At 45.3% G+C, this 18,801-nt stretch overlaps 1 protein-coding gene across 5 annotated transcripts in view; it reads left to right on the top strand.

Annotated features, from left to right (window-relative positions):
* UNC13B (unc-13 homolog B) overlaps positions 1 to 18,801 on the top strand; it is a 409,040-nt gene that overhangs the window by 122,744 nt on the left and 267,495 nt on the right. The window lies entirely within an intron of this gene.

Genomic DNA, 18,801 nt, shown 5'->3' with positions numbered 1-18,801 from the left:
TAATAATACATTTTATTTCTATGGCGCCGACATATTCCGCAGCACTTTACATTTCAGAGGGGACTTGTACAGAAAATAGACATTACAGCATAACAAATAATCACATAGATTATTACAAATACCAAGAGGAATGACGGCCCTGCTCGCAAGCTTACAGTCTGAGGAAAAAGGTAGACCCGAAAGGTGGGTGTTAACAATTGCGCTGATTGTATGGACCAGCCGTAATGTTAAGTGTGCAACAGTACAGACGCAGAGGGATAATAGATGCATAAAACATGTGGGAACATGATGCGGGGAACCTGGCTATGGTAAAACTTTTGGCTGTGCCACACAGGGATAGATTAGGTTAATGTGTTGAGGCGGTAGGCCAGTCTGAATAAATGTGCTTTTAGGGCATGCTTAAAATTGTGGGGATTGGGGACTAATCGTATTGACCTGGGAAGTGCATTCCAAAGAATTGGCGCAGCACGTGTATAGTCTTGGAGACGGGAGTGGGAGGTTCTGATTATTGAGGATGCTAACCTCAGGTCATCAGCAGAACGGAGGGCGTGGGTAGGTTGGTATACTGAAACAAGGGAGGAGATGTAGGGTGGTGCTGAGCCATGGAGTGCTTTGTGGGTGAGGGTAATAAGTTTGTACTGGATTCTGGAGTGGATGGGTAGCCAGTGTAATGACTTGCACAAGGTAGAAGCGTCGGTTTAACGATTGGTGAGGATTATGATGCTGGCTGCAGCATTCAAGACAGATTGGAGAGGGGAGAGTTTGGTAAGAGAGAGACCGTTTAGAAGAGAGTTACAATAGTCGAGACGAGAATGAATAAGAGAAACAGTAAGAGTTTTTGCGGAGTCAAAAGTAAGAAAGGGGCTAATTCTAGAAATGTTTTTGAAGTGCAGATAACAAGAACGAGCCAGTGATCGTATGTGGGGGGCAAAGGAAAGCTCGGAGTCAAGTATGACCCCAAGACAGCAAGCATGATGCTGGGGAGTAATAGTGGTACCACACACCGAAATGGCAATGTTGGGTATAGGTACATTAATAGCGGGAGGAAACACAAGGAGCCTTAAGAAAAGGAAATGATGCTCAGCAGTGTGTGTGACCTCCCCATGCCTGTATGGCCTCCCTATGACGCCAGGACATGCCCTTGATGAGGCAGAGGATGTTCTGCTGGATCTCTTCCCAGCCTAGATTAAAGCATCAGTCAACTCCTGGACACTCTGTGGTGCATTGGTGAATGGAATGAGACATGTCCCAGATGTGCTTGATTGGATTCAAGTCTGAGGAACAGGAAGGCCAGTCCATAGCATCAATGCCTTCATCCTGCAGGAACTGCTGACACAGTTCAGCCACATGAGGCCTAGCATTGTCATGTGTAGGAAGGAACCTAGGGCCCACTGCACCTGCCAATGGTCTCACACTGGGTCTGACAATTTCATCCCGATACCTAATAGCAGGCAGGGTACCTCTGGCTAGCACATGGAGGGCTGTGCGGCCCTCCAAAGAAATGCCACCCCACACCATTACTGACCCACTGCAAAACCTGTCATGCTGGAGGATGTTGCAGGGAGCAGAATCTTTGTCCATGGGGTCTCCAGACTCACGTCAGTCACGTGCTCAGTGTGAACCCACTCTCATCTGTGAAGAGCAGAGGGCGCCAATGTCGAATCTGCCAATCTTCTCTTGCAAATGCCAATCACCCTGCACAGTGTTCGGCTGTATGCACAACACCCTCTTGTGGATGTCGGGCCCTCATAGTACCCTCATGGAGTCTTTTTGTCATAGTTTGAGCAGACACATTGATGTTAGTGGCCTGCTGGAGGTCATTTTACAGGGCTCTGGCACTGCTCCTCCTGTGCCTCCTTGCACTAAGGAGGAGTAAGCAGTCCTACTGCTTGGTTGTTGCCCTCTTACGGCTCCTTCCACGTCTTCAGGTGTACTGGCCTGTCAGCTGGTAACTGCTCCATGCTCTGGACACTGTGCTGACACATATCCACCCTTCTTGCATTGATGTGCCATCCTGGATGAACTGCACTACCTGAGCAACTTCTGTGGGTTGTAGACACTGCGTCATGCTACTGTCCCTCTAGGGGTGAGATGTTGTGAGTTCATTTTCCCTTTCACCATCGATGTCTGATGAACTCCCTCTTCTGGTGAAGGAAGGTAGTGAGGCTGATTACCAAACACCTGGTCTGGTAGATGATGACTGGGTAACAGGAACTTCTGACTGGATATAAGGCAGCCGACGCCCTTCTGAGTCGCTGGTGATTTCTCTGCTGGATTCTTGGAGACCGGTCTGATTCCTGCTTCCCAGGGAAGGGTTTTTGCTCGGCTATTGAACTTGTTGGTTTTGCTTTGTTTGCCTTGTTTTTTGGAGTTCAGCCGTCCCCGGTCGGGGGTGTGCTGAGTTCCATTTTTGTCTCTGATCGGTTTGTCTCTTTGCTCTGTCTTCAGAGTTTACCTGAGTGCTGATGTAGTCATTTTGAAGTCCTGGCGACTTCGGGGCCTGTTTTTCCTATCAGACGGTTGGGACATTTTTTGGTGGGGTTTTTTACGGATTGTGGGCAGCGGCTTTTCTGTCCTGTCCTTTTTGGTTGGCTTGGGCCCCGTCGTTTGCTCGGCCTGTCTTTCTGTCTGTGTTTGTGTTTTCGTCTTGCTTCGCCGTTGTTGTATGTTGGGGGCTGCCTGTTGCTTTGGGGTCTGCTCTGGGGCAGTTTAGATTTCCCCTTTCTTTCTTTGGGCCTGTTTGGTTCTCCGGCTGTGATCGAGGGGTCTGGGGCATCGTGGGGGCCCCCCACGGCTGCTGTTGGTTGTTGTGGATGGGATCGGGGGTCTGCAGTCCGATAGCTGCCGGTCTCTCCGGTATTCTGGACTTAGCTTGTATTTTTGTTTTTTCCTCCTTCGGTGACTCATTCATAACAGTGAGAGCAATGACCAAATGCAAGCGTGACCAAAACAGCTAAAAAGGATGAGAACAGAGAAATGGTCTGTGGTCACCCCCTGCAAAACCACTTATTTATAGGGGTTGTCTTGCTAATTGCCCATCATTTCTATTCTATCTGTTGTCTGTTCCATTTGCACGACAGCAGGAGAAATTGATTCACAAACTGTTTTGCTTCATAACTTTACAGGTGTGATTGACCTGGAGTTACATTGTGTTGGTTAAGTGGTCCCTTTATTTTGAGCAGTGTTCGTGGGTTACAGGAAGTGGAAGCGTGGGACATGTTTGTGGATTACAGGAAGTGGAGGCGTGGGGCATGTACATGGATTACAGGAAGTGGAGGTGCTGACATGTACGTGGATTACAGGAAGTGGAGGCGCGGGGCATGTACGTGGATTACACAAAGTGAAGGGTGGGGATTTGACTCTGATTTTGCTCTCTTGTCTGTCAAAAAGCATACATGTATAGTAAAGAAGTGGTCTATCCGTTTAGGACGGGCAAGTCTTTTTGACAGGCTGTCAGTTTTCACTTGTGGAGGGAGGGGAGCAGTAATAAGACTACGTTTTTCTTCAGTTTGTATGTGAAATGACAGATGCACTTTAAAGAAAGTGTGACTACCCCAGATCACTAATTCAATTATTATGTAGGCATCTTGGCCCCTATAATTATCATACGTGTAGTATAGCTTTTAGCGTTTGGGTGACATAATTTTTTTTTATTTCATATGCAAATGAGGGGGCTTCTGTACACCCTTGGCATGGCCAAAGGGCTCAGTGTACCGTTACTCCCCTCACTTTGCATACCGAGCACTGTCATATCTTGATTGGCAGCACTGAAGCGATCACTGCCTGCGCTCTACAGGCGCGCTTGCACCGCTGCCTGCGCTCTACAGGCGCGCTTGCACCGCTGCCTGCGCTCTACAGGCGCGCTTGCACCGCTGCCTGCGCTCTACAGGCGCGCTCGCACCGCTGCCTGCGCTCTACAGGCGCGCTCGCACCGCTGCCTGCGCTCTACAGGCGTGCCACAATGCGTCATTGCCTGTCTGCAGATAGGAGCCATTGATGAGAGGCGGCAATGACGCTATGTGAGAACGGCTCCATTATTCAAATTTGGAGGCTCAGTCCCCTACATACCTGTATTAGTGGTTTAGTTAGTGTTTTGGGGTGACAGACTCCATTTAAAGGGAACCTGTTAGTTGAATTGTGCTGCCCAAACTTAGGAGCATGAATCGGAGCCTGGCTGCACGATGGCCTTTGTCTCAGGTGATTGACTAGTCACTTGCTATGGAAGAGACCTGTCAATCACCTGGGAGATGCCGGTCAGGGTGCGGCGCTGTGAAAATCTTATGAAACTAAAACTGCCAAATCGGCAAATACTTGTTTGTGTCTTTTGCAGTTTTGGTTGTACAGTGCCGTGCAGTGTACTGCACGTTGGCTTTCGTTGCACGCTGTGCAGCTCGTTGCGACCTCGGGCACACTCCACAATATACCAGCTAGGTCGCCGTGACTTGTCCGGCAGTGGTGGCACCAATGCGGTTTTCATACTGTTGTCCAGCACAGTACAGGTTAAATACCATTATGACGTCTTTTTCTCTAAAGGCCCTGTCACACTAAGCGATCGCACCAGCGATCACGACAGCGACACGACCTGGCAGCGATCATTTATGCATCGCTACATGGTCGCTAGTTAGCTGTCAAACAGGCAGATCTCATAAACGACACATCAGCGATCTGTATAACGACCTCGGCGGTCGTTGGGACCTGTCACACAGCATGTATTGTAAAAGACCCAGACCTCGATAGGCGTGATAGAGCGCAACCTTTTCCATGCCCCTCTGCACAGATTGGTCACTGTAAGCTCTCGCTTTGTGATTGGACGACCGCGTCATAAAAGACGACGTATTAGCGCTCCCTTCCATTGTTCTCGAGCGCTGTGGTTCATACAGATTTCCAGCAGCATCGTTCCATATTGCTTCCTGCTAGCCTTCAGCTTTGCATTTGCGCTTGCAAAAAACATAACAAAACATCACAAACAATATGTACCTTGCAAAGGAAAATCAAAAATCCTGAAGTATAAATTCCAAGAAGCGCAGTAGCGACTCTGACAGGATGGCAGAAAAAAACACACAAGATATTGTATCCTCGTACAACGCACAAAGGACTAGCACCAGAACATCGGAGTAATCCACAAAGCGCGCAGGAACAATGGATGGGGGCGCAGTTTTACGTTTTCTTTTATGTTGAGGTGTTGTAGAGGCCACCAATCGGAGCTGAGGGGCGTTACAAGAGAAGACCTAGTCCCACCTGCGCCACTGAGACATGAGTCGCCAACGAGGTCGCTCGTCGTTCATAAAGGGTGTCAAACTCAGCGATTCTGGCTCGCCAGCGGGACACCAACGATCAAAAACGGGCCAGGACGTTCGAGCACGATCAGCGACATGGCAGCGGGGGCCACATCGCCGCTACATGTCACACACAGCGATATCGCTGACGATGTCGCTGTTGCGTCATCAAATCGGTGTCGCTTAAGCGATATCGCTAGCGATCTCGCTTAGTGTGACAGGGCCTTAAGTTCTTGAATCACGCTGAATTCTAAACTTTTGTTCAGTGGCTCGGCACAAATCTAGATAAACTGTAAACTTTCCTGATGCAAGATAGAAAATGAAATAAATGGACTCCCCCTCCCGTGCGGACATCACTCGGCTGCTGCGGCAATAAACAAGCGGCACAGAGGCGACGGCGGTCACATTACACGCTGTACGCCGTAATGTAGGTTCAGTGCGGAATACATTTTATCAATTCTATTTATTTTAACAATTAATAAGCAGCTGGCTCCGGGGGAAACGTCTCTGCGCCCCGCTCGGCTCTCTCCCTTTATTCTGCATAATTTAATAAGCTATTAAAAATGAGCAGAAATCACTTCTGTAGTGAGAAAAAAGTCTGACGATGGGACCGCAGAGAGAGGGGCAGAAATAAACCACAGTATTAACTGTTTAATTATGCTGCCTGAGAATACATGTACAGCTAATAATTGTCACAGCTGTGGGTTTGTTTCAATGTATGACGTCTATGAAACCATGGTGTTCAAGCCGGCTGATGATGCACATTGCTCACAATGACTTACATTCTCATTGTAGAAAGTGAAGGCATCTCATTAGACTAGAATGACCGCTTTTTAGATTAGGATAGCCAAGGGTCCCAAAAAGTGAGACCCTTCTCACTTTGGGACCCTCGACAATCCTAATTTAAAAAGGGTTTGGTATACTACTTCGGCTATGCGTCTCCTGCACGGCCTTTGCTTTGCGTCTCCTGCACTGCAGCGCTCCTGGCTGTGCTGTGCTGCAGCTGATGGACAGGAACTCCCTTGTAGGGTTATACAAAGGATGTAGCAGAGCACAGCGCTCCTGTATATCCGGCAGTCCCATAAACAATGGATGTAGTAGAGCACAGCAATCCAGTATATCTGACAGTCCCATAGACAATGGATGTAGCAGAGCACAGCAATCCAGTATATCTGACAATCCCATAGACAGTGGATGTAGCAGGGCACAATGCTCCAGTACATCCGGCAGTCCCATAGACATTGGATGTAGCAGGGCACAATGCTCGAGTATATCCGGCAGTTCCATAGACAATGGATGTAGCAGAGCCCAGTGCTCTAGTATATTCGGCAGTCCCATGGACAAAGGATGTAGCCGAGCACATCGCTCCAGTGTATCTGGCAATCACATAGACAATGGATGTAGCAGATCACAGCGTTCCAGTATATCTGGCAGTCCCATAGACAATTAATGTAGCCAAGCACAGCGCTCCAATATTTCCTGCAGTCCCATAGAGATGAAGGGAGAAGGGAGTGCTCATACTAAACCTCTGCTCCATTTAAGACAGGTCTCTTTAGACCTCAGGTTCCATAGTCCTGATCTTGGGATCGTAGGGGGTCCCAGCTCTGACCCCATGTGAATAGGGGATAATTTAATATTTTGTGACCAATCCTTAAATTCATGAAACCAAACGAAGAGACAATTTGCTGCTGTGAGGAAACGAGGTGTCGACGGGCGCCCAAGTCTGCTAGCCGAAACCGCATGGACCAGAGATCGTCCTGCCTAACGCCCGTTCTCCCATTACCGTGGGCATAGTGCTACTCGGACAACGCAGGGTGAGGATAAAATAATGTGGCAATGCTTTATTGAACCACAAAACAGACAGATAACACATAGAACAGTCCCAGCACAGTACCCAAGGTGGTGCACATTACAGGGTCTCACCCTTCCACTGACTCGCCGGGATAATGGTAGATGATACGTCAGAGCTCCCAGGTTCGCTATTCCACCTGTGAATAGGTAACGATAAGCATAGGGAGATAACCGAGAACAGTCCATAGAGTCCATACAAGGTCCAAAACCAGTTGACACGAGAATTACCACCTGGCTTATCCGACCAACTAAATGGAACCATTCGACCAGTGGGTCCCAAACCTGGCTTTCTCCAAACGTTTCCATGGTTCAGCGATGCTGGATGGATCAGATCTGTATCCTTCCAACCGGAGGCGAAAACCCCTAGGTTGTTTCCTATAGAATTATAGATCCGTGTCCCTCATGATGGTGCCATGATGAATTGGCTACACTCCTGTCTCTCGTCTGAGTGTTTTGCAGACTGTCTGACTGGTAGCTCCGTGTTACGTCAGTTGGAGTGATGACATCTGGGTCTCTTTATACCCCAGGCATGTTAGCTATTTTTAGAATTACACCGTGTCCTACAGTCCACCCTCAGATTCTTTACCCTCTTTACTTTCAAAGTCAACAAACTGGTTCCAGAATACAATACACAATTAGCATATCAGCACACATGAATAAACAAAGATAAACACACACTATGTACAAGTCACTATTACAGACTTACACATTATGTTAAATAGTATATCAGTTTGCAAGTCTGTCTGTCTTGACCCACCAGAAATAAACACTTAAATCCACAAGCCAATATACAGATAAAAAGTCAATTCTTCTTGGTTTGCAAAAACCTAGTCATCTGGGTAATTAAGATATACTCTGGTTTCTTCACAGCTGCTCTGGTGTTTAAGGTCTTATTCCAGTAGCTGTACCCATCAACCAGTGGCGGCACCATTGCAACCACGTATCTGTAGTGGACCATGCACTTTACAACGTGGTCTTCTGTTCTACATAAATGATCACCAGTCCACTGGATATCTGATTAATGTCCGATCAATGAGACCACCGCTAATCACTAAAATGGGAATTGGGGTGAACTGTTCTCCTCATCTGCAAGACTGAGAGTGTCGCCATCTTTGTCCGTGCCAAAGACATTAGATTCGTAATGATTTCCGACCTGCTTTCCACATCTCCTGGCCACAATCTTGCAGATCTTGTTGACCGTCGGCGTCCACGCTTGTTCTTGTGGTCTCTGAAATCTGAGATGATTGGTTTGGGTTGGAATCGCCGTGGTAGAGGAGTCAGCTAACATGGTTAATGTCCTGTTCTCGCAGGGTTAACTTTTGCTGGCCTCTCTTTGGATCTGGGAGGGGTATTTATACTCACTCCAGACTAGAATTCCCTGTCAGCTATACTGTTATTCTGGCTGTGTGTCTGACCCCCCTGGTGTGCATGTATACTGCTTTGCTTGTTTGCTTCCCCTGTATGACCCGGCCTGTTTCCTCACTCTGTACTCCGTCTCTCGCTTTGGTACTATTGTCTTCTCCGGTTCTGACCTCCTGGCTTGGCTATCGTTACTCCGTTACAGTTTGTCCCTATTGTACCGTCTATTGCCCGTTCTGGTTTTCTGATCTATTGCTACGTCCTGACTATCCGCTCTGTCTAACCCTTTGGTATTGTCGTGCTATCTCGTGCTTTGAGCCCGGCTTAATCTGGTTTACGTCTGTCTATGCCCCTTGGTAACATTGTCGGGTAGTTGCCTTTCTAGGAGTTTTCCTTCAGCTCCTAGCTCTGTGGAGCTTAGGCCACGCCCTCAGCAGTCATGTGCTTCTGGTCCTGATAGTCTGAAGCATGCATCTTCACTGCTGCTGCCCCGCTCCACAGGTAGCTTTTGTACTCAGGACACGCGCACTGGCTCAGTGAGCAAGTGCAGTGTGGTGCTCCTGACATCAGCCATGTTTATTGGTGTCGATACATTTTTCTTCTCATTACCTTGACCATCCATGATCAGAACCATCTCTGATTCTATATATATATATATATATATATATATATATATATATATATATATATATATATATATATATATATATACACTCACTGGCCACTTTATTAGGTACACCTGTCCAACTGTGTGTTAAGACTTAATTTCTAATCAGCCAATCACATGGCGGCAACTCAGTGCATTTAGGCATGTAGACATGGTCAAGACAATCTCCTGCAGTTCAAACCGAGCATCAGTATGGGGAAGAAAGGTGATTTGAGTGCCTTTGAACGTGGCATGATTGTTGGTGCCAGAAGGGCTGGTCTGAGAATTTCAGAAACTGCTGATCTACTGGGATTTTCACGCACAACCATCTCTAGGGTTTACAGAGAATGGTCCGAAAAAGAAAAAAAATCCAGTGAGCGGCAGTTCTGTGGCCGGAAATGCCATGTTGATGCCAGAGGTCAGAGGAGAATGGGCAGACTGGTTCGAGCTGATAGAAAGGCAACAGTGACTCAAATTGCCAACCGTTACAACCAAGGTAGGCAGAAGAGCATCTCTGAACGCACAGTGCGTCGAACTTTGAGGCAGATGGGCTACAGCAGCAGAAGACCACACTGGGTACCACTCCTCTCAGCTAAGAACAGGAAACTGAGGCTACAATTTGCACAAGCTCATCGAAATTGGACAGTAGAAGATTGGAAAAACGTTGCCTGGTCTGATGAGTCTCGATTTCTGCTGCGACATTCGGATGGTAGAGTCAGAATTTGGCGTAAACAACATAAAAGCATGGATCCATCCTGCCTTGTATCAACGGTTCAGGCTGGTGGTGGTGGTGTCATGGTGTGGGGAATTTTTTCTGGGCACTCTTTGGGCCCCTTGGTACCAATTGAGCATCGTTGCAACGCCACAGCCTACCTGAGTATTGTTGCTGACCATGTCCATCCCTTTATGACCACAATGTACCCAACATCTGATGGCTACTTTCAGCAGGATAATGCGCCATGTCATAAAGCTCGAATCATCTCAGATTGGTTTCTTGAACATGACAATGAGTTTACTGTACTCAAATGGCCTCCTCAGTCACCAGATCTCAATCCAATAGAGCATCTTTGGGATGTGGTGGAGATTCGCATCAGGGATGTGCAGCCGACAAATCTGCGCCAACTGTGTGATACCATCATGTCAATATGGTCCAAAATCTCTGAGGAATGCTTCCAGCACCTTGTTGAATCTCTGCCACGAAGAATTGAGGCAGTTCTGAAGGCAAAAGGGGGTCCAACCCCTTACTAGCATGGTGTACCTAATAAAGTGGCCAGTGAGTGTATATATATATATAAACCTCGAGGGGGCGGAAGGTGCTCACGTCTCCATACTCCCACGTCTCGAGGTGAATCACACTGTAGAAGCTCGTGCAACTTTCCGAAAAGTAAAGACTTGTCTGACTCCACCGGTTCTTCTCGTGATACATTTCTAGAAGACATCTTTGATTTCCGTGACACGACAGTGACTGTGGCTATTTAATGGCTGGTTTAAAACAAGAAGAAAAAAAATTCTGTTGAACCCCAGGGTGCTGCCGCTCGGAAGGGAAGAAAGGCCGAGGATTTCCAAAGCGATGAATTCTGTGAAAACAATCTTCTCCAACACTCTGTAATTAGTTGAGAGATCTTCTAATTGAGGAGGCAGATGGCAGCTCCGTCGGGTGACACCATATTATTACCAGGGCCGGCATCCAGTTGTCATGGAGAAAATGAACTAGTACCAGGCTATTTATTACATGTTCTGATCCAGCCCAGGAAGCGGATGATAGGAAGGGGTTAATTAGAATGGATTTAGGTGACACAAGGTTGTTTTTTTTTTTTTTTTTTTCATTTTCTTGCATCTCTTTCTGAAATGACAAGGGAGCAGATGCAAATGAAAAGGGGGGGAGAGTTTATCTTTATATTGTCTTTGCATATGCTTTAATAATGGCATTTGCATAATCCCAGAGCATTTTACAAATGGGACATTTATTTTCTGCTTGATAGACATTGACTCAGACATGTGTCAGAATAAACCAGCATGGTTTTGTTAGACATTGTGGGGTCCAATCCCTGCCGTCTTCTGATGGGTTCTGCTTCCAGCACAGAATTTTTTACCCAGCCTCATCCTAGTTTGGTTGATGGGAGGAGTAGAAAAAAAATGAATAATTAAAGGTGAAAATTTAAAGCAGATTATTGATACTGTTAACCCCCCTCTGGAGACTCTTTCCCTCCTCCCCCTCCCACTAAAGGCTTTTGCCCCACCCCCTTCTGGCGACTCTTGCCCCACCCCCTTCTGGCGATTTTTTTTTTTTTTTTTTTTTTTTTTTTTTTTCTCCCCCTCCTCAACCCTTCTGGACACACTCCTGCCTCCACCTGCTGAAATTATGCCTTTTACATGGGAGCCTACCTGAAAAGGTTGAGCTGCAGTGTAAAGCACAGAGGAGAGTGTTAACCTTAACCCCTGATGAGGCATAAAGTAGTGGCAGGTTTAGGTCAATAGGAGTTAGAAAGCTCATACATTGGAGAACTGTAATTCAACTATTCAACTGATTTGCAGGCTTCCTCCCTTATGACAACACCTCCATCAACTACCTGATGATTTTTTTGACTTTCATTCTGTAGATGATTATATATTCTTTATGTCCTTGGTCTGCTGCCATTGTTGTTTTCTGACTTACTACTGAAATTGTACTCTTTCTTCAGATTTACTCCACTGTAATCAGTTCTGCAGTGTAAAGCATAGGGGAGCGCAGAGCATTATGATGGTGGTGGCGGGTTTGGGGCAGTAGCTGTTTAGTATTCTTATTTAATACATGCTAACCCAAACCTGCCACTACATTGTTTCATCAGCGGCCCTGCACACTTTACAGCTCTGCTGCTTGCTCAGATTGTCTCTTGGGTAAGAACAGAAGCTCAGCAGAAATTTGGACTAAGCTAGCTGCAGAGCTAGAATAAAAGAATATGTAACCTCAAACCACTAAATCACCAATAAAGAAACACAAATATGAACAGGTGATTACTGTACAAAAGGGAGGAGTCAGCATTTGGAGGAGGAGTCTGAAAAATCTGCAGTAATATTCTGCACTTTCTTAAATATTTGTTAATCTGAACCAGCAGAACTGCAGTGTAAAGCCCATAAGTCCCCCTCCACCCTAAATATGTTTAGTTTCTTGTAGTTTATAACCTTTGGTTCCTTGCTATGTTCTGACACTGCAGAAATAAAATTTTAGGTAAACATCCCGTATTTCTAAAAGTATTCAAATTTACCCACATTCTACAGTTACAGTGGGGAAAAGAAGTATTTGATCCCTTGCTGATTTTGTAAGTTTGCCCACTGACAAAGATATGAACAGTCTATAATTTTAACGGTAGGTTAACTTTAACATTGAGAGAATATCAAAAATAAAATCCAGAGAATTACATTGTATAAATTATTTAAATTTATTTGCATTTTGCAGTGAGGAATAAATATTTGATCCCTACCAACCATTAAGAATTCTGGCTCCTACAGACCAGTTAGACGCTCCTAATCAATTCATTACCTGCATTAAAGACATCTGTCTTACACAGTCACCTTTATAAAAGACTCCAGTCCACAGACTCAGTCAGACTCTAACCTCTACAACATGGGCAAGACCAAAGAGCTTTATAAGGATGTCAGGGACAAGATCATAGACCTGCACAAAGCTGGAATGGGCTACAAAACCATAGGTAAGACGGTGTGTAAGAAGAACACAACTGTTGGTGCAATAGTACGAAAATGAAGAAATACAAAATGACTGTCACTTATCATCGCTCTAGGGCACCATGCAAAATCTCACCTTGTGGGGTATCCTTGATCATGAGGAAGGTGAGAGATCAGCTTAAAACTACATGGGGAAACGTGTTCCAGCACCAAGAAAACCAATGGTAACACATTACGCCATAAAGGTTTAAAATCCTGCAGTACCCGCAAGGTCCCCCTGTTCAAGAAGGCACATGTTCGGTTCCGTCTGAAGTTTGCCAATGAGCACCTGGATGATTCTGTGAGTGATTGGGAGAAGGTGCTGTGGTCAGATGAGATAAAAATTGAGCGCTTTGGCATTAACTCAACTCGCTGTGTTTGGATGAAGAGAAATGCTGCCTATGACCCAAAGAACACTGTCCCCACTGTCAAGCATGGAGGTGGAAACATTGTTTTGGATGTGTTTCTCTGCTAAGGGCACAGGACTACTTCACCGCATCAATGGGAGAATGGATGGAGCCATGTATCCTAAAATCCTGAGTGACAACCTCCTTCCCTCCGCCAGGACATTAAAAATGGGTTGTGGCTGGGTCTTCCAGCAAGACAATGACCAAAAACATACAGCCAAGGCAACAAAGGAGTGGCTCAAAAAGAAGCACATTAAGGTCATGGAGTGGCCTAGCCAGTCTTTAGACCTTAATTCCATAGAAAACTTATGGACGGAGTTGAAGATCCGAGTTGCCAAGAGACAGCCTCAAAATCTTAATGATTTAGAGATGATCTGCAGAGGAGTGGACCAAAACTCCTCCTGACATGTGCGCAAACCTCATCATCAATTACGAAAATGTCTGACTGCTGTGCTTGCCAACAAGGGTTTTACCACCAAGTATTAAGTCTTGGTTGCCAGAGGGATCAAATACTTATTTCTCACTGCAAAATGAAAATACATTTATATATTTTATACAATGTGATTTTTCTGGATCTTATTGTTGATATTCTATCTCTCAATGTTAAAATTAACCTACCCTTAAAATTATAGACTGTTCATGTCTTTGTCAGTGGGCAAACTTACAAAATCAGCAAGGGATCAAATACTTTTCCCCCACTGTACTAATGACAATCCCATTTTATTAAAGAAAAGAAAAAAATTGTCATTTTCGTTCTTTAAATCCCATTTTCTAATGTGACCATTTTCTCCTCCCTCTCGGCTCCCTGAGATTGAAAAACAAAATCTATCAATTTCAGAACTTTTCATTATAAGGTATAATTGCAATAACCCGGTATCCTCCGATCACAACATCCAATATGCTGAACTGTTGTAATTTAAAAATGAAGAAAACAAACAAGTGACAATTATTAGTGGTGGCCAGGAGTAATAATTACAGTTTTGGTACAGGACGACTGATAGACGCAGAAAAGTCTGTGACGACGGCGCAGATATACCCTCAACCTATGGGGTGCATGGGTGATACAGTATATAAGAGAACAGGAGCCAGTGGCGTCCCCGACAGCCTCCCCTCTGAGTTCAGTTTTAGGCCACGTTCACACATTCAGTATTTATTCCACTCCTGATTTTGCCTTACAATACCAATGTAAAATACTGACTAAATATTGAATGTGTGAACGTGGACTTACTTTAACAATTCTGGTTACGTTCTGGAGCCAAGCAGGTTTGTGGTGATGGACTCCATGTAAAGTAGATTTTCAGGGCCAGATTTGTGCCCATAGTGCGTCATGAGATGCGGTGTCATCAGGGGATCTAATCCTGATTCAAGCTACTGTCCCATCCCCTGATGAAGCCGCATCTGCGGTGAAACATGTTGGGGGGACGTGTGCTCTAGGGAGACTGTCCTATCTGCCGTACAGATTTGAAACCCCGGGGTGTCATTAATTGAACCATAGGCAATTGCCATCTCAATACATTAGTCATTTAGACAGTATAGACACTGTTTTACGTATAATGTCTTTACACTGCTATTTTTCTGAGCAAGAGAAGTTAGGTTTTGGGGCTAGTGAGGGTTTCTTTTGGGGTAACCCAAATTGTATTAACTATACAGTTGTGGCCAAAAGTATTGACACCCCTGCAATTCTGTCATATAATACTCAGTTTCTTCCTGAAAATGATTGCAATCACAAATTCTTTGGTATTATCTTCATTTAATTTGTCATAAATGAAAAAACACAAAAGAGAATGAAACAAAAAGCAAAACATTGATCATTTGACACAAAACTCCAAAAATGGGCCAGACAAAAGTATTGGCACCCTCAGCCTAATACCTGGTTGCACAATCTTTAGCCAAAATAACTGCGACCAACCGCTTCCGGTAACCATCAATGAGTTTCTTACAATGCTCTGCTGGAATTTTAGACCATTCTTCTTTGGCAAACTGCTCCAGGTCCCTGATATTTGAAGGGTGCCTTCTCCAAACTGCCATTTTTAGATCTCTCCACAGGTGTTCTATGGAATTCAGGTCTGGACTCATTGCTGGCCACCTTAGATGTCTCCAGTGCTTTCTCTCAAACCATTTTCTAGTGCTTTTTGAAGTGTGTTTTGGGTCATTGTCCTGCTGGAAGACCCATGACCTTTGAGGGAGACCCAGCTTTCTCACACTGGGCCCTACATTATGCTGCAAAATTTGTTGGTAGTCTTCTGACTTCATAAAGCCATGCACACGGTCAAGCAGTCCAGTGCCAGAGGCATCAAAGCAACCCCAAAACATCAGGGAACCTTCGCCATGTTTGACTGTAGGGACCGTGTTCTTTTCTTTGAATGCCTCTTTTTTTCTCCTGTAAAGTCTATGTTGATGCCTTTGCCCAAAAAGCTCTACTTTTGTCTCATCTGACCAGAGAACATTCTTCCAAAACGTTTTAGGCTTTTTCAGGTAAGTTTTGGCAAACTCCAGCCTGGCTTTTTTATGTCTCGGGGTAAGAAGTGGGGTCTTCCTGGGTCTCCTACCATACAGTCCCTTTTCATTCAGATGCCGACGGATAGTACGAGTTGACACTGTTGTACCCTCGGACTGCAGGGCAGCTTGAACTTGTTTGGATGTTAGTCGAGGTTCTTTATCCAACATCCGCACAATCTTGCGTTGAAATCTCTTGTCAATTTTTCTTTTCCGTCCACATCTAGGGAGGTTAGCCACAGTGCCATGGGCTTTAAACTTCTTGATGACACTGCGCACGGTAGACACAGGGACATTTAGGTCTTTGGAGATGGACTTGTAGCCTTGAGATTGCTCATGCTTCCTCACAATTTGGTTTCTCAAGTCCTCAGACAGTTCTTTGGTCTTCTTTCTTTTCTCCATGCTCAATGTGGTACACACAAGGACACCGGACAGAGGTTGAGTCAACTTTAATCCATGTCAACTGGCTGCAAGTGTGATTTAGTTATTGCCAACACCTGTTAGGTGCCACAGGTAAGTTACAGGTGCTGTTAATTACACAAATTAGAGAAGCATCACATGATTTTTCGAACAGTGCCAATACTTTTGTCCACCCTCTTTTTTATGTTTGGTGTGAAATTATATCCAATTTGGCTTTAGGACAATTCTTTTTGTATATATCAGGATATGCCTGGGGGGGTGTCTTGTACTCCCCTGCGCCAATAACCTGCATCCTATGTTTCTTTTACAGGTCGCTGATTTTTCTGTGACCTACCTCAGTTTTGAAATTACACTCTGCCGCCGAGGGTGGGTGGCGCGTGCGCAGTTCGGCTCTAGATCTAGAGTTCTGCTGAATGAAGACGCTATTGAGCCAAGATCTTGATCTTTCCATGCAATTTCAAAAAGGAGACCAGTCACAGAATAATCAGTGACCTGTAAAAGAAACACTGGAGGTAGGCAGTGGGGCGGAGGAGCAGAAGACCCTACCGCCAGTCCCACCCCCGATGCAACAAAGACTTACTTAGAAGAAAACTTTAGAGGCTGATTAAAGAAGAACCAGAGATTGGAATCCTTCACCAAACAACGATTTACTCAGCATAATGGCGCCATCATGGCCATGACTTTACAGGTTCTCTTTATCACAGTCCAGTGTAAACTGCATGGGGACTGAAGACTCGTTCGGTTGCCCTGTGGTTTGTGTGTTGTCTGCAGCACATTCCCTGTTCATGCAGAGAGATATGCTGCAGACCACATTAATTTTAGGGTCTTGTAAATGCTTCAGTCAACCGATGAGTAAGAGTTGTGCTCATTCGTTGTCTGTTCCGTTCCACTATTTACATAGACCGATGATCGGGAATAAGAGCTCTTCCCCGGGCTCTCGGCTGATTATCAACCCTCGTAGAGGAACCTCTAGTAATTAGAGCATACAAATCTACAAACTGTTGCAGGCTATTTGCATGTCTTTCTACATACAGGTGCTGCTCACATAATTAGAATATCTTCAAACTGTTTTTTTTTCTTTCAGTTCTTCAATACAAAAAGTGAAACTCATATATTATACTGAGTCATTACAGAGTGATCTATTTCAAGTGGTTTTGTGTTAATGTTGATTATGGCTTACAGCCAATGACAACCCAAAAGTCATCATCTCAGTAAATTAGAGTAATTAACAAAAAACACCTGTAAAGGTTTCCTAAGCGTTTGCAAAGGTCTCTTAGTCTGTTTCAGTAGACTCCTCAATCATGGAGAAGACTGCTGACTTTGTAGGGGGTTGTAAAATATGGCACTTTTCCCCCAACCCCCTTTAAGCTTGTCTACTTAACCTGTATGTCCTTGTATGTTGTTTCCCTGTTATGCTGCTATTGTGAATGTCATATGTATAATATGTATGTTATACTTAGGGAAAGTGTATTACCCCAGGTCAGCCACTAGATGGGGCATAATGTAAAAGGGGAGCATTGCCTCAGATGGGCCACTAGGTGGGGGAATTGTAGTACATAGAATATAAATGGTTAACATAGGAGGGGCACGGTGGGATAAGGTGTAGAATACTTCCTGATAGCAGTCAGTCGGGGCAAGGGGTTAGGGCGCCCATAGCTCAGGAGGGCTGGCTAGCCCTGGGCAACACTGTGCCACGTAATGCTATTAAGGCACAGAACCCAGCAGATATTCAGGGCCTGGTTTGTCACAAGATGGAGATAAACTGCACTGCTGCTGTAAGTGGGTCTGCAGTTGCTAGTGAAGACTAAGCAATACGGGCACAACATTCACCATGTGGCAGCTTATCTCGTGGACTGATGCCTTCGTTCCTGAGGCGAAACAGGCGAGGGAACATCCAACTGGAGTAAGACTGGGCACTGAATATGCTGTGGGACCGTTTGGCACGGTCCGCCCCAGTAGCGGTCTTGGTGAGGGATAGGGAAATAAAGGGACAGAAGAGAAGTTAATTGCTGTAAACACTGATGATGATGGAAAGAATATGAATATGCTGTCTACAAATGCTAGTAAAGAAGTTCTTGTTAAAGTTGGAATGGACAATTCCAAATTGGATCCAGAGAACCTCTTGAAACGTGCTGAGGTCCCTGATGAAGTTGAAGAAGACAATACAGATACTCAGAATGATGGGCAGCTTGTTTATGTGATGGGAGGCCAGGGCACACTGTTGCAGATGTTGGTAGCCACGAATACGGACCTGGCCCTCCCTCACAACTTCACAGATGTCCATAAGGCAGTCATTAACTAACTCCACAAGGAGGGGAAGCCACTAAAAGTCATTGCTAAAGAAGCTGGCTGTTCACATAGTGCTGTTTCCAAGCATATTAATGGAAAGTTGAGTGGAAGGAAAAAATGTGGTGGAAAAAGGTGCACAAGCAACCGGGATAACCGCAGCCTTGAAAGTATTATTAAGAAAAGGCCATTCAAAAATTTGAGGGAGATTCACAAGGAGTGGACTGCTACTGGAGTCATTGCTTCACACCACACACAGACGTATCCAGGACATAGGCTACAAGTGTCACATTCCTTGTGTCAGGCCACTCATGACCAATAGACAACGCCAGGAGCGTCTTATCTTTGCCAAGGAGAA

This window comes from Dendrobates tinctorius, unplaced genomic scaffold (assembly GCF_039654945.1).
Source record: "Dendrobates tinctorius isolate UK_male_01 unplaced genomic scaffold, ASM3965494v1 ptg000197l, whole genome shotgun sequence".
Classification (NCBI taxonomy): domain Eukaryota; kingdom Metazoa; phylum Chordata; class Amphibia; order Anura; family Dendrobatidae; genus Dendrobates; species Dendrobates tinctorius.
The sequence above is the reverse complement of the archived record's forward strand: the minus strand, read 5'-3'. Positions and strand labels throughout refer to the sequence as shown.